This window comes from Hippoglossus stenolepis, chromosome 9 (assembly GCF_022539355.2).
Source record: "Hippoglossus stenolepis isolate QCI-W04-F060 chromosome 9, HSTE1.2, whole genome shotgun sequence".
NCBI lineage: Eukaryota > Metazoa > Chordata > Actinopteri > Pleuronectiformes > Pleuronectidae > Hippoglossus > Hippoglossus stenolepis.
Window position 1 is genome coordinate 27,270,966 of NC_061491.1, and position 16,149 is coordinate 27,287,114.

The 16,149-nt window shown below is 42.3% G+C and overlaps 1 protein-coding gene across 7 annotated transcripts in view; it reads left to right on the forward strand.

Moving 5' to 3' along the window:
- Positions 1–16,149, forward strand: part of LOC118115244 (protein unc-13 homolog B) — a 117,877-nt gene that overhangs the window by 51,526 nt on the left and 50,202 nt on the right. The window contains exon 1 of one of the 7 annotated variants that reach the window (XM_047341378.1): positions 7,712–8,063. The exons of the other annotated variants lie outside the window; for them this stretch is intronic. The gene's annotated coding sequence lies outside the window, so the exon portion shown is untranslated. Of the gene's footprint in view, positions 1–7,711; positions 8,064–16,149 lie in introns of those variants that run through there. 7 annotated transcript variants of the gene reach the window in all.

Sequence of the window (16,149 nt, forward strand, 5' to 3'; positions counted from 1 at the left end):
CAAGGACATTAAGAGAAACCAGGGGATAAAACCTTGGATATGAATCTGGGCAAACGTTTTTATCACTTTTGTCACAGTCTAACCTGAACTATAGTTTCCATCTTTGTTTGTTTGTCCGACCTTTAGCCGGATTTCTCAAAAGCTACTGAACCGTAAATGGTTGAGTCTCTTCACCTCTGAAACCTTCGATCCCAGACTCGTGTTGTTTTCTTTTGAAATTCACCATCATGTCTGTTTTTATTTAAAATTATAATATGAAATCTTGAGATGGGCTTTTGAATATCTCATCGTTTCAGAATCAAACTGAAGCACTGAGACGATTCTAACCTCAGAGTGGCTGGTGTTTGTGACATTTGAGTAAAGCCACAAGCTTGAATCCTTTGGCCCTCAGATTAATGAGGGAGACAAGTGGCTGCATGGCCCTGTGTTGATAATCATCCACCCTGCTGAAGTGTCCTTGAGCAAGACACTGTTGTTCAGGAGCCCTGTATCCTGACCCACCCAGGGCTCAGGGAAATGACAGCGTCTCCAATAAAGCTTTAAATTATTCATGACTCAGCTGCTGAGCACGACAATTTCTGCCTAAACAATAAGTCTGGTGGGCTGTCAATCATGACTGTCGTCCCTCTGTCCAAATGACTCAGAAGACAAATGGCTGCTGTGCGATGAGGCGGCGTCGGAGAGTTCGAGTCCTGAGGCACCTGTTGGAGTTAGAACACAAACTAATCAATAACAGGAGGGGAATTGAGTTTGTTGTACAGATGTTTTGTGAATGTAAAAGTTCCGCAAAGTCCAAAGTCTGTGGTGAAGGGAGTGGAAGTGGCTGACCAATCACAGCAGTGAGTGGACCAGCTGGCCAATCAGAGCAGACTGGGCTTCAAGTCTTAAAGAGACAGGAGCTTAAACCAGGTGGGTCATATTCCTAAAGTGATAATGTAATAAACCCAACTTTGTTTTAAACACAAACCAAAGTCACTGCAATTTCACTTCTTTAAATTCATCACTTTTCTTTTACCGTGACCTTTTAATCCTATGTTTTAATAAGAGAATGACTTCAAATTAATACTAATTTAAGCTGATTGTGTCTCATAATATCTTTAACACGACCCATGATACATCTTTCTTTCTGTCTCTTACCCTGATCACTGTCAGTCTTTCAGTTGAAACTTTTTTCACTGTCTGAAAAGGTACATTTTTATATATTTTATATTTCTTTGCCGAAAACTCTCCAGAGATGACTTTTCATCGAACATGAAAAATTCAGCACGAGGAATAATGAGTTTTCCTTTCCTCAATTTGTCGGCATCAATCACCACAAGGTTGGGTGGTGTTCGTGGCCTTGTTTTAAAATGACATACAGTAAAACATTTATCAACACAGCAGTCAGAGCTCCTGACATCAGGAAGGAGGAGGAGGAATCCACCGGTCAGCAGTTATCCCCAGAAAGACCAAAATAGTCTTTTTGTCTCTGTAGCGAGCGTCGTACCATGGCAACGATGTCACATTTCTATGGAAACACAACCTTACATTTTTGTGTGATTAAGGTGCCATCGCTGTAGCTGCTGGAAGGTGTGTGTGCGTGTGTGTGTGTGTGTGTGTGTTTGTGTGTGTGTGTCTGCACTGGAGTAGAACATGTACACAACATATTTAATGGCTGTTGTAAATAATATTCAGCTTTAAGCTTTTGTCAGCTCCGTGTTTACAAACCACACTGGAATACAAAATGTAAAATTATTGTCCTGACATTTGACCGTTTGTTATCCTGCTGCTTCTGCTTTGTCATCTGTTAGTTGGAAAAAACATTTCATTCTGATCCAAGTCTCATTGTTCATCACGCTGCACAGATTTCTTTATGATCATCTGATTTCCTGATTGTTTTGATCATTGGGAAATAATATCCATCCATTAATTTGTGCAGGGGTCACATATAGGGAGATCACAGTCCAGGTCCAGAACCAGACGCTGTTCTATCCAGACTCTGACGTAAAACTGATAAATCCTTCAGAATTGTCACTGAACTGATTTCAATCAGCTTAATTGAATTTGGTTTGAGATTTATTCTCGTGTTTAACATGTGAATCAGTGACACTGAGATTTAAACACATTTTACCTCTGAGAGAAAAGCAGCTTGTTCCTTTGATGACTTGTATTCACAGATGTGGTCGGGGACACGTTTCCTGTTTTAAATTGAAATGTGTGGTGTGGGAGGCAGGAATTAAAATGTGGCTCTGCAGACAAATAGAGACGTCGTTGGAAGGTGCTGATATGAGAGATATTACATTGTGTATCGTGGAAGTCAATGACAAACAACTCACTTTTAAAAATTTTATTATGAGCAAATTGTTGTGTATAACTCATCCTTTGTCCTTGGAGATGCTTCCCAGTGTCAGACACACACACATTCATATTCACGGTGCAAACCAATGAGATGAGCTCGCTGCACGGAGCGGCAGAGGACAGGAGGGGCGGCCAGAGAGGATTGTGGGAAGGGAAACGCGAGGAGGAGGACGAGAGGAGGAGGAGACAATGTTCTCAACTCCTGAGGTTACAGTCACAACACAGACTCAACCTGAGGATCTGAAGTTTAACATCTCAACACACACAAAAGTTCTGGTTCCTATGAGCAATGTGTCACACAGGGGACATCATATTCAGATTGGATTTATTAATAACTGATTCAAATCACAATTTCACAGTTTCTATCATTGCTCTATGTTAACCTTCATGGACACAGTGAACATGTGCAGATCACATTGTTTCAGTGTCTCCAAATTAAAACTTCCTCACCTGCTTGTGTCACTTAGAAAAAAAAACCTTTCAACTGAGCTTCATCGGTTGAAATCTTTATTGATTTTAAACCTGAGTAGAAACTCATATCACGTTTGTATATCTGGAGAATTGTTCAAGGTCCATCTGCCTGAGTTCATTCCCTGTAGTTTTTATTTTATGAGATAAGATGTTTTGCAACATTTTCCTTGATTGGGACTAATTCATGGGTCTTGTTGAAAAGAATCAGGTACGTTTAGGGACTGGTAACTATGATGTTAGGTCTTTGCGAAGGTAATTTTAATATCTCCAACCTCTGTCTAGTTTCATATTTCCACTTTCCAGCTCCCGTTATTTTCTGTTGTATCTGTCTCTCTCTCACACATTGTGTATTTACTAGTTCCTTCACGTGGAGTTTGCTTTACCCTCTGGATTGTTTTTTGTTTTTGACGTTGTCGTTCCTGGTGTTGACCTGAATCTGATCATCAAAAGATATTAAAACCCAAAGCTGGATATAAATACATAAAAACAACGCATTGATTAAAACAAAAGAGATTTCATAATAATCTGTAGAATTATGTGCGTTGCTCCGTTGAATATCCTGGAAATGTCAGAGTTTGAAAAGGCCTTAGACGGGCTTCTGTTGGGAAAATTCAGTTTTCATTTGATGTTTTAAAACCTTTTGTTGTCTCCTCCTGCGAGTGAGAACAAACCCGACCTCGATCTCATCATGAAAGTCTGTGACAGAAGACTCAAAAACACACTCGTCTCCCTCCCAGTTCTCACAATTAAACCATCTCATCGTACCTGTGGAGGAGAAACAAACAGCTCTGAGTCACATTCGGCCGTAAACACAACATAAGAGACGTCCCAATGCGTCTACAGGGAGAAGAACAAAGAGACATGTGAAGGGAAAACACAGGAGAGTGGATGGGTGGAGCAGAATGATAACTCATCACCGACAGAGGGGACATGCAGAGGTAATTGGATACGGTGGGAGCCGCTTGTCCACAGGTCCAGATGAAGACGCTGCAGAGAGACGAGTGCAGAGAAGACTCAGGAAAAGAGAAAGTGTGAAATAGTTGTTTCAAATGTCAAATATTTTACAATGTAGGCAAAGTTTAAAGGAAATATATGACGCTTTGTCCAGTATTTTTATTATATAGGGTTGTAACTTAGCCAGGTGAAGTAGAGGCTGAGATTTCCTTCACGGATTGGAAGCCGTTGACCAATCGCAGCAGAGTGGAGCAGCTGACCAATCAGAGCAGACTGGGCTTCATCAGGAGGGGGCTCTTAAAGAGACAGGAGCTAAAACCAAGTGTTTCAGACAGAGGCTGAAAAGAGGAGCTGCAGCGATGGACGGTCTGAGGAGAGTGAAGTTTTCTAAACATTTAGCACATTTTGCAGTAGCCTACTAATTCTACTGAAAGATTACGAGTGCAGAGCCTGTTTTATATTTAGAATGGGATGTTTGTTCGGCCTGTGCTGATGCTGGTTGCAGGTTTAATTCTGAAAGTCCAAATTCAACACTGCATCTCCTTGGACCTTTATATGTGAGACACAGACGGACAGACTTATCAGATCAAACTGTATTATCGCTGCACTCGAGTGTCTGTTGCCGTTTCACAGCAGGAAAATAAAAACGTGTCTCTGAGCCAAAATGAGCAGATTAAACACAGAGAGAGTTTATGACTTGATGAATATTCTGTGACGGTGACGCCACTGATCCACAAACACAACAAGTCTCACAGCTTCAGTGCTTCCTGATCAACCGAGGCTGCGACTGCTGAGAACTTCTCATCTCAGCCGCTCGGATGTGAAATGTTGGATTTCAAAACATCAACAATGAGTTTTTTTTGGAGCGAGCGTTTAAACCTGAGTGAACAAAGCAGCCTCCATCAATATATTCAGTGCATGAAACAGGTTTTCTACCTTTTCCTCATCTTTTCATTTATTTTTCTCTTCCTCTATCCTCTTGTTGTTTCCTTCTTTTGTTTTACCTCAATAAATGAACCGTTGGTGAAAAGCAATTTTTAAAATATACATTTATCATATTCTTGTTTATAAATATTGTGGAGATAGAATTTCAATTGCACTTTATCATTCTTTTAGTAGGGTCTAGAAATCAATTTATCATTTAATGAATAAAAAGACAAACGTACAAAACAAATAAACATATTGATAAATATATACTTAAATGTTATTAGTGAATATTTTGTACCTTAATTAAAGACGGAAGAACAGTCATTAAAATGTAATTTTTACAAACCACAAGAGCATCATGAAAAGAGGATTAACTCAAAATTCATTTTCTCTCACTTCTTTTTAAGTCAAACACAATTTATCCTGACTTGTGTTTTTCAGGTTCTGTGTTTTCCTCAGTGCGCTGGAGAGAGAGAGAGAGAGAGAGAGAGAGAGAGAGAGAGAGAGAGAGAGAACAAAGCAAAACTATAATGGAATTAAGAGGAGAAGAAAGGATAAATGGACGAACAGACAGACGGACGGAGGGGAAGATTGTATTTGTATCTATTTAGCGATGTCGACTGCGTTCAGCATACTAACGACACGGCTCCTGACGCTGCTGCGTGACATTGGCTCAAAGTCACCATGGAAATCAGGCCTGTGTGTGTGTGTGTGTGTGTGTGTGTGTGTGTGTGTGTGTGTGTGTGTTGTACCGGGATAGCAGGGGTCCTCATTTATTCCCTCCAGGACGCCGTCGTTAAATCAGATGTTTGTCCGTCTGCTTCCCTGATCCGACTGTTAGCTCCGTGTTTACCACAGTGACAGAACATGGCTTCTAACACGGGACTCGAAAAAACTCACAGGCACATGAACACACACACACACACACACACACACACGACACCACACACACACACACACACACACACACACACACACACACGCACACACACACCCCTCATCATATATTACTGGGCCTGGTTTCCAGCTTCTTCTCTCAGCCGGCTCAGAGGAGGAAAGACTAACAAGAATTAAATAGTGAAACTTCGATATCACTGAATCTAAAGTCTGGTTCAAAGAACACTTTTCCTTCCAAACTCAAAATAAGAGGACGAGTCTCTTATCCGTGATGAAATTACACGTTTCACATCTGAGCTGCTGCAGAGATGAAATGACTCCACAGTTGATTTGTCTGCTCTGCCAGCCACGGTCTCAGATAACCATCACTTTCTCTTCTATTTGAAAATGCCATATGTGTTTGTAGTCAGTGCAGCTGCTGGAGGAAAAGATTCCTGTGCTGTTAACGACCGGTTTAGAACGAGAAAAGACTCTGTTCAGAGAATTTTACAGCTTTTTAAACTGAGGCTGTCGTTCTGATTCCTGTTCTCGACGATGATCTGTGGGTAAGATGATCGTGAAGAGTGACTGAGTGTGGTGCTCTGAATGAGAATGAGATCAATTAGAGTAATGATTCTTTGAGACTTTTTGGATACCACAGATTTAAAATGATACAGTCTCTATAGCATCGAAAAAGTCCCAGAGCAGATCTACAGTCGGATTGTTTTTACCCGAAGCTGCATCAAAGAAACAGCACGAATGAAAACCAACTAATATTCAACCTGTGGCTGTAACATCGTTCCTAACCGAACAGTTCCAACTTTTCTGTGAAACCTTTCCTGATGTTTTGTTGGAGGGGGGGGGAGTGAGAAAGCCGACAGCACTTTTTAATTCCAACTGTTGAAAGCCGACGTTCACACTGAAATAAACCCTCCTCCAGAGCTGGTTGGTTTTCTGTGATTCAGCTCGAGAGCTTCAGCTGCAAACGTTTGATTCCTCTCAGTGTTTCGAATACTACAAAAAAAAAAGCTTTGTGTTAAAAAAACGACCGCAGCAGATTCCAGCTCTCAAAATAAAGTCAGGGAATGAAAGAGATGAAGCCGTTTCAAGGAGTCGTGGCGTCCTGGCCTTCGGTTGAATGACAACGAGAAGAGGAAGAGCAGGAATCTCATCTCCTCCTCCTCCTGAATCCTTTTCCACCACGTTGAAACACCCACCAATTTGTAAAAAGACGTCTTTTGTCTCAAAGATAATTACACAAGGTTTTGTCGTCATTTGTCATCGTTTTATAACCCGACAGCGTTCCTGAGCTCAGTGGGAAGTGTGTGATATAAGATAATGAATGTCATGTTTCCTCGTCTTCCTCGTAACAGCAGCATCATGCAGGTTCCCAGCTGCGTCTTCCCGGCTGGTCGCACGGTCATGTGGCCGAAGGCGGCGTGGCCAGCGACCGTAGGTTTGATGCTCTGTTGTGCTAATAGCTCTTTAATGAGCCACAAGTCACATCAGCGTCGCGTTGCTCCAAAGCTTTTTGTGCCTGAGCCAAAACAAAACCTCCGTGATTCAACGAGTGTATTCACTGTTCTTCTCTTGCTTCTATTGTTAATATTTGATAAAATAATCTCTCAGAGGCTCCTACTTCACATAACCACACATCCGGTATGAACCAATACTGAAGATAATCATAATTTACGTCCCTTCTGTCATGCATCAGAAAAAACACTGTTCAAATCATTCCAATAATTTATGTATGAAGGTCACAAACATGCAGCTCCGCACTGAGGCTGAGGAACGTGTGTGTGCGGCTGTGAGGGTGTGAAAAGTGAAATTATGTGAGAGAGAGAGAGAGAGAGAGAGAGAGAGAGCGAGCGGCCAACACGTGGTGCGTCTGTGCAACAAGCTGCGATGAGTGGAGCTGATGTGAGGAGGAGGAGGAGGAGGAGGAGGAGGAGGAGGAGGAAAAAGCCTGGAAGGAATAAAGATCAAGCAGGAGATGTGAGGATGAGAGAGAGAGAGAGAGAGAGAGGGAGAGAGAGAGAGAGAGGGAGGCGGAGACAGGAGGTGAAGTGACTGCTGGGAGGCGTCTCGCTGAACGCTGTGATCGAGACCGAGAGGACGACAGGAAACACAGGGCAAGTGACAGAGAGTGACACGCCCGCCATCTCAAAGAAGAACCCGGCAAATTTATCATTTTGAATCCATGTTTCCTTCTCCTCACTGATCCATCGCGTGGGTCTGAGTTCATCACTTCACTTCTTTAACGACACGGCGCTTGATTAGTTTCCCTGCTCGTCACTTCAAAGCCTCTCCACTTGCATATCTTTAAAAAAATGACGTAAAGTGGTGCAACCGGTGTGATTGTGTTCACTGGGGGATTTTCAGACGCTCGCTTTACGGATGCTTGGATTGTGATGTCAAACTTTGCTCTCCTTCCTCCTCTTCCTCCTCTTCTCCTTCCTCTTCTTCTTCTTCTCCATTCCACCGTCCTTCTGCGCGAGGTAGGTCTTCACTTCTCACTCCAGCTCGCAGCAGAAAGTGCACGACAGAAACATTGATTACAAGTAGAGATGAAGACATTTGATGGAGATCTCTGAGATCAACCACCTTTTCTACAAGTTAAAGACTCTATTGATGAAACCTCTTGTTTTCATGCTGTCAGATCTGAATGTGATGTGCTGGAAACAGAAACACATTTCCTCTGCTCTCCCACATTGCACCGTCACGCCAGAAAGTCTATTTTTAACTCCTGAAACCAAATCAAAGTATAATCGTGCACTTTTCTCTCTCTGCCACTGAAATCGTGTGTGTGTGCATGTTGTATAGTTTCTCTGCCTCTTGTTTGCGTTGAGCTCACACGCACAACATGTAGTTTATCCTCCGTCCTGTGCAGCGTCAGCATCAGTCGTGATCTCCGCTCGCGTCTCAGGGTTTCTGGGGCGTTTGCAGGAGCTTCCAGTCTGCAGCGTTAAAACTTCTCCCGTGGAAGAGAGCATCACTGCTTCGTTACATTTCTCCTCAAACCTGCGGGCCAGGACCTTCAGTGGGCTCTGGGATGACTGAGTTTAGAATGAATAATCATATTTCTAATAATAATAGAAGAGTGTAATCATCCCTTTTTTTTAAATCTCAGTGGTGCTGATGCATTTTTCATGTGAACAGGCTTCAGGGCATCTCTCAGCAGAGAAGCAGAAGTAAAGAGAATAAGCTGTGGAGGAGAGACTGAATAATGACTCGACTGTCCTGATTCAGTGCGTCCACAGCAGGGGGTCACGCTGCCGGCCATTAAACATTAAACGGGCTGGAAACAACAGACGAGTCGGTTTTAGTCGTATTTCTGAGCTTGTTACTGAAGGTTTGAGCTCCAGTTGTTACGATGGAGGGTTCGTGGAAATGAGTAAATGTTGGATGAGAATCAGAACTGAACAGAAAAGACAGAGCGGAGGAGGCTTGTCTTCTGTCGGCTGCAGTGAGAGACAGAGTCTCAACTCATCAGGTGCTTTCACTGTTTATTCAGAGTGTGATTAAATAAAATACATGTCACAAAGGCTCTGGTGCTCTGGATCATCTCAGCAGCTCCGTCCACTCTACTGCGGAGATTTAGCTAAACGAACCTGAGCCTCTCGTCCAGGCAAACATGTCCTTTTACAAAAACCTTCCGAAAGTGCAGATTGCAAAAAAGACTCTGGTTCCTGTGGATCTGTGAGTTGAAATGATGATGTCACAGCTATTCTCCCATGTGCACTGTTTGTGTGATGATCCTGCACCAGACACGACAACAACAATGGCGGCTGTACATCTGTTTCCCTGCGTTAGCACGGCTCGGTCACTAATTACATTAATTACATTACCGACGTTCACAGGCGTCTGCGTAAAATAACTTCGACCACGTCTTCTCTGTTTGGCTGATGGTTGACTTCATCGCCACCTACTGGCTTGTTTTAGCATTTGTACTAGTTTTTTGTTTCCATCTGACTGTAGATATTTCATAAATTATGACAGATGATTTTTATTAAAGATCCGAAGGGGATAACCTTCCTTAAAAATAATATCTGCAGTTGTAGTTAATTCTTCAACCTCTTGGTCGAAATACAAATAATGTAAAAATGTAAAAATGAGCGACTAAAAACTGTTAATTTTGATATTAGTTTAACAAAAATGAGACAATTTTATTCTAGTAAATGAAACGTTTAGCAGATTTGATTTCATTTTAGTTTTACCTGACTGACACTGAGTTTCGTAACTGTGGACAGCGAATAAGACATTGACATCCGAAAATCTATTGGTCAGTGCCCCCTGGTGGACGAACTTAATAGTGGCGACTCTGTTTATACATGTATTTGTTTATAATGTTATTTACTGGCAAACATATTCACTTATTCTGTTATATCTGCAGTTTTATATCAACCGACGAATCAGATTTATCGCTCTTAATTTTAGTGATGCATTCTTCAATGTGCTTTTCAATGAAATATCTAAACTGAACCACAAACTTTATATATAAAAATGGACAAAATGAGGTCAAAAGTAAAGCCAAAGTGTCTTGATGCCCCCTGGTGGTTGGCTGCAGTATAGCAGTCCAGTTAAGAAGAAGTTTGTCTGCAGCTGCGAGAGAGAAATAAACATTTTCTTAAGCTTCTTAAATCCTCTGGGTTTTTACATTTAGTCGTTTGACTGACAGACGATGAAAATTATCTCCAGCTCGCACGCTGACCTCGCTAATGACGGAGGCTGCCGCGGTGAAAGGCCGCGGTGATTTGGATGCTGTCAATCAAGTGACGTTTGAACCACAGGGCAGCCGGTGGTGGGGGAGGTGTCGGGGGTGAACCCCACACAGGTTCTCATACACTGGACACATTGACATTTATTTATGCAGATGTGGGCACAAGGATTCAAAAATATTCAACATTAATAGCTCATGCCTGCCTGTGTTATGATTCTTTAGAATTAAAATTATACCCGTTAGAAATAGTTACACTTTTAGACGATTGATGCAGGTTTTCCATTAGAATAAAGTTTAAACTGGCTGTAAAACATCAACTCTTAAGTCGGCGTGTTAAGTTTGGTTTTCTACCGTCGAGCACTGTGTTTGATCTGCAGCGGCTCCTGGAGGCCAAACACTCTCATCCAATCTTGCTTTGATCTGACGGAGTTTTGCAGGTTTTTCGTGTAAATACATTTATTCCTCGACTCGCTCAACCCCTGACTTTTCCTCAACGACTCTCTGCCTGAACCGTTGTAGCTCCCAGTCAGATTTATTTCTGGAGATTCTCGTCTTATGTCCTCACAGGTATAGAAATAGAAGGATGTGTGTGTGTGTTCAGCAGGGGTTCGTCTCGTCTCGTCCAGACACGACAGGTGACGAATGTGTTCGACGCCCTGAAGCCGACACAGAAAGGAAATAGAGACAACGAGGGTCAGTGTCTGCAGCGCTGCCTTAACATGAAATGGGATGAGGGACGGAGGGACGCAGGGGCGGGGGGGGCTCAGTTCCCTGCAGGGACTCAGACACAGACAAGGACAAGAACGAGGCAGAATGAGACCACCTTCATATCTGAGGTGTGGCTTGAAGTAGAGATCACAAAGTGCCGTCTGTATCCTGGCAACAGTTGGAACAACTTCACATGTTACATGAAACACATGATGAGAAACATCTGATTCTCAAAGCAACACGGTGTGAAACCCACAGCGGCTCAATGAGACTCGTGTTTCTTTATTTATAGACATATGAATGTAGTTATACAGGATACGTGAATACAAACTAAAGGAAATAATAGAATGTCTCATTAGAGCTTGAACCTCAGGTCAAACAATCACACGCCTCCGTGTGAGTGTGGAGACCAATTTTGAAATGATATTCGCTTTTGTGTCGGACTCAAAGTATAAACGTAAAAAGAAAGTAATTTCCACTGACGGTATCAGTGCAAAGCAAAAAACTGGGACTCGTGTCACATTAATATAGTTTCAAGATTTACCTGAAACCACTCTCACTTCGAATCAAATACAAACATCAAACTCAAACAAGGTTAAACGCAAGAAAAGATTTCTGAACATGAAAAACTGTTGATACGTCTTTTACATCGTGTTATGTCTGGTGAGCATGATTTGCACTGATAGATTCACAACATGGATTCATCTCTTCTGTGTTATTGTCCATTTCGTTTAAAGTCTTGATGTTGGGAAGGTGATGTAAAACAAGAAAAAACTGATAATTCCCCTTAAAATACAATAAAACGAAAGGAAGGAGTCTGTTTTGAAAATGTAAGAAGTAGAAAGTTCCCATAAGTACAGTAACAAAGCATTTTAATTTTGTTTCTTCCCTCCTCTGAATTATAATCTGATAGACACTGGCTGCAGTGTTTATACCCAAGTAGCTGAGCTGTATCTCAAAAACCTTTCATTCAAAAACTCCATCTCAACAGGATGAATCGTACAAATTAGAATAATGGCACATTTCCGTGGTCTCACACCTGTTTGCTCACATAAACGTGACAAAAGCACTTTTGTAAAAACTGTTAAAATACATTATTTCCACTGGGCTCTGAGCTGCGGATGCAAAATTTAGCTTTTGGCAAAATTCAGAAATAGGACAAAGAGCAAAAGAATCAAAAAAAACCTGTGAATCAGGTTTTGAAACGTTGATCTCGTGTCTGCTGAAGCTTCGGGCAGCGTCGTCCACACGAGCATTAATTCATCACAACCAGCTGAGAGGGACAAGCTTTCTCTCGAGAGCGGGGGGGGTCACATCCTGAATTGGCAGGGGCAACAAGTGGCATCATTGTTTGGCATCTCTGAGAGAGAAAGCTAAATCAATTAGCCTCAGGAGTCCGGGCATTGTCATTCGCATCAGGTCAGCGATGGAGCGCGGCCAGGACCGGCTCGTGGAACAGCGAGGAAAGGAGTGAGGGGGAGGAGCCGGAGCTGGGCCGGATTATTTGATTTGCTCAGGAAAGTGATTTTACCTTCCGCTCCCTAACAACCCTCCCTCGCTCCCTCCCTCCCTCCCTCGCTCCCTCCCTCGCTCCCTCCCTCGCTCCCTCGCAGCGTGTGAGCTGCTGATCCAGGGGCAGCTCGTCCTCGCTGCTTTTACAGCTTTGCTTGAGAGCCCATCCGAGCCTTCAAGTGCAAACACTTTACCTTGTACAGTGATCTGTTTATGCTGCAAACTGAATCTCCTGCTCCTGCCACCAGCCCGGAGGTGGCCTGTGTGTGTGTCTGTGTGTGTCTGTGTGTGTCTTTGTGTGATTAATGGAATGGAGGGCCGCTCATGTCTTCCTCCACATGATATATTGAATGTGTGTGTGCGTGAGTGTGTTTGAAAAAATGACTGATGCGCTTGGACGGAGGTGGAGTGGCGATGATAAATCAATTAGAGTGAGCAGGAGAATCAGGCTAATGAAGGTGACGGCGAGGCCACAGTCCCACTCAGTCATGACTCAGTCCTGCTGGTGGGCGTGAACCAGTGCTCACACGTGTTCGTACTGGATCCCACTCACCAACGCTGGGGCGTCAAGTCCGGACAAACACAAGATACGTTTAACTGAACATCACAAAAACATATTTAAAGTCCTTAGATCTGGTCTTTAATGTCTTATGTCGGTTTTTGGATTGACCACACAGCGGAGGATTAGGTCCAACCTATCATGGTCTTGATCGCCCCCTGGTGGCTGGTTGCAGTATAGGCCATAATCCCTGCCTCCTCCATGTTAGCACATGGGTACACGGGCAAATCTAAAAAGTAAAAGTTTGAGTAATTTTCTGTCATTTCTCTTACCTTGGATAAAATTATGGATTTTTGAGAATTAGTGGAAACACTTTGGATGATTTTAGCACACAGGTCAGCAAAATGTGTAACGTAGATTTGGTTGTTTTAGACATTTTAAAAAGGGTTCTTACATATATTATATATTTACGGTCTAAATAAGAGTCTAAATTAGCTGTTGCGTTGGTTTTTCAATAGTAGAAGTTCACTTTATTTCATTGTGTTTTAACTTTCATTTATTTTCTTTTCATTTATTTTCTTCATTGGTATGAAATTGGACGCATCATGGATTGTGATTTAATTACTGCAGATAAATGTCAACCCAAGATCAATCAATCCCTCTGATTCTGAATCACTCAGAAAAAGAAGAGAAGCAATTCTACATCGAATCTACAACGATTCCACTTACTAAACATATTGCGTCGCCAGTATTTTCTTCTCATAATCGTATTTATAAAATTACTTCTGTGATTGCAATCAATTTTTGCGTTTCTTTATTCAAACAGCTGTTGTCACGCTTCTCTTTCTCCTCCCGTCTTTCTTCTGGCAACCAGCTGCCCACCATTCTTCCAGCTGTCATTCTTCTATCCAGGATTCATGTCCCCTCCTAATAGTGGTATTTATTTTCTGTCAGCCTCTCTTTGTCCCAGACAGAATAACATGCTCATTACGCACATTCACAAGATGTTTGTGAGCATGTGCCACTTGCATAGAGACACACACACACACACACACACACACACACACACACACACACACACACACACACACACACACACACACACAGATGAATCTCTGTCAGATTGTTACCAATCAGCTGTAGTTATGTACTTTCCTGGCTCCGCTGTGTATTTTTCTTGTCCCTGAGGATAAGTGGCAGGTCTTCTATAACATTTTTACTGAGCCATTTCCAGCACAGAGAGGAAGATTTCATCTCTTAGGTATCGACAGTAAAAGATGATTTTTTTTTTTTATACCTCTGTCTCATCTTGTTGAGGGAATCATCACGGGTAGTTTTCGTTTTTTTTGTTTTTTCTATTTCTAAATGATAATTGAGAAATAGCATGTTTCCTGATTTTGGTTTTCTGATTTCAAATCAAATCTGTTGTCCGCTAAGTACACAGACCCACTTTAACACCCACTGTCAATTAAGAGTTTCCAGTTAACCTCCTCCCAATCTTTGGACTGTGGGAGGAAGCTGGAGAAAACCCACGCAAACACAGGGAGAGCGTGCAAACAACACAGAGAACGACCCAGGCCGAACAGGGATTCGAACCCGGAACCTTCTTGCTGTGAGACAGTGCTTAGTGTAATTGCTGTTGGTCACGACAGCAGCGATGGTGACACTTTCCGTAAGGTTCCCACTAAACGCTGCAGGTCATGTTGCTCTGGTTTGTTTTCTTCCATCAGTGGTTTGGTTCGTCAGGAGCTGGACCACCTGCCCGAGCTGCAGAAGACAAACTGTGTCTTCTCTTAGTTCACATGTTGTTTGTGTTACTGCAGCTCGTAGGTGGTTTAGAGACAGGAAGCATTTATCCCTGCTCAGAGACGTCTGGCGAAACAAAATGAGAGACTTATTTGTTCATAACTGAAAATCACCTACATTTGTTTTTGTGACAGGTCGACTTCTTGCCGCTCGAGGACTAATGATGATGGCTCTGTATAATTAAATATATATATAAGGTGGGAGTACATGACATTCATATTTTAGAAAGCATGTTTGGGCAACAGGTAGTTTTGTCGCCTAAGCTCAACAAGCTCTTTATCATTTTGGCCTCGCACCTGTTTATTTTTCAGTTTCTTTGTTATTTGCTTCTGACAAATGGACGATTTTTTCCCGAAGGTATTTGTGGCAAAAAGAAAAACAGGAAACTGCAGTTACATATATTTTTAGATATTTCGTTCTCAACTCTTAATGTTCAAACTTTTTGCTGGATTTGGTTTGATCCCTTAGCAAAACAAATAATGGTCTCAACTTGTAGATTAGTGGTTCACAAACAAGCATAATGTGTTATGTATTGTGTAGAAGCTTCATTTACACAAACATTAATAATCAGGATACCAGCAGGTGTATTTTCAAATCCCAGCTCATATACTGACTAATGGGCCCAATGAGTTATGGAATATTACAGAAAACACGACAGTGAATGTAACAGATGAGACAGACTGGTGAGAACTGTGAGCCCATGATGGGAATCAACACACCTCCAGCCGAAGCTATGACGAGACCGCCTGTGAGGATGGTAAAAGCTTTACGGATGTTTTGACAGCACACTAGTGTGTCGGTGTTTCTCATGGTGCTGCTGAGAGAGGGAGGGCTGCTACATTCAGGAAATGAATGGGGAACACTGGAGTTATGTGCACTGAGGGGCTCCGTGAGCCCTGTGAGCCAACCACAGACTGTACATTAACATGGAGGACATGTCCCCACTTCCTTCTACTATCCAGAAATAAACCTAAAATATCTCAGATATCAATACTGGAGCGTTCAGGGGGATGGAGCGAAATCAATCATAATGTTTCAACCCGTTTTATATCATCAAATAACTAATTAAAACCAAACTTATCTGAAAAATGAGCACTAGAAACTACCTCAGATGATAAAAAACATCTTTGACTATTTGGTATGGTCCATATCCCATCTGCTAACATGGAGGAGGCAGGTTTTAGGTCATATACTGCAGCCAGCCACCAGGGGGCAATGGAGATGCTGTGGCTTGACTTTTAAGGAGCAGTCCATCTTATTTTCATTATTTTCTACGGAGACGACACAAACTCCACCTGTGACTCAACTTAATAATAAACACCAACAGTACGTTTCTTAT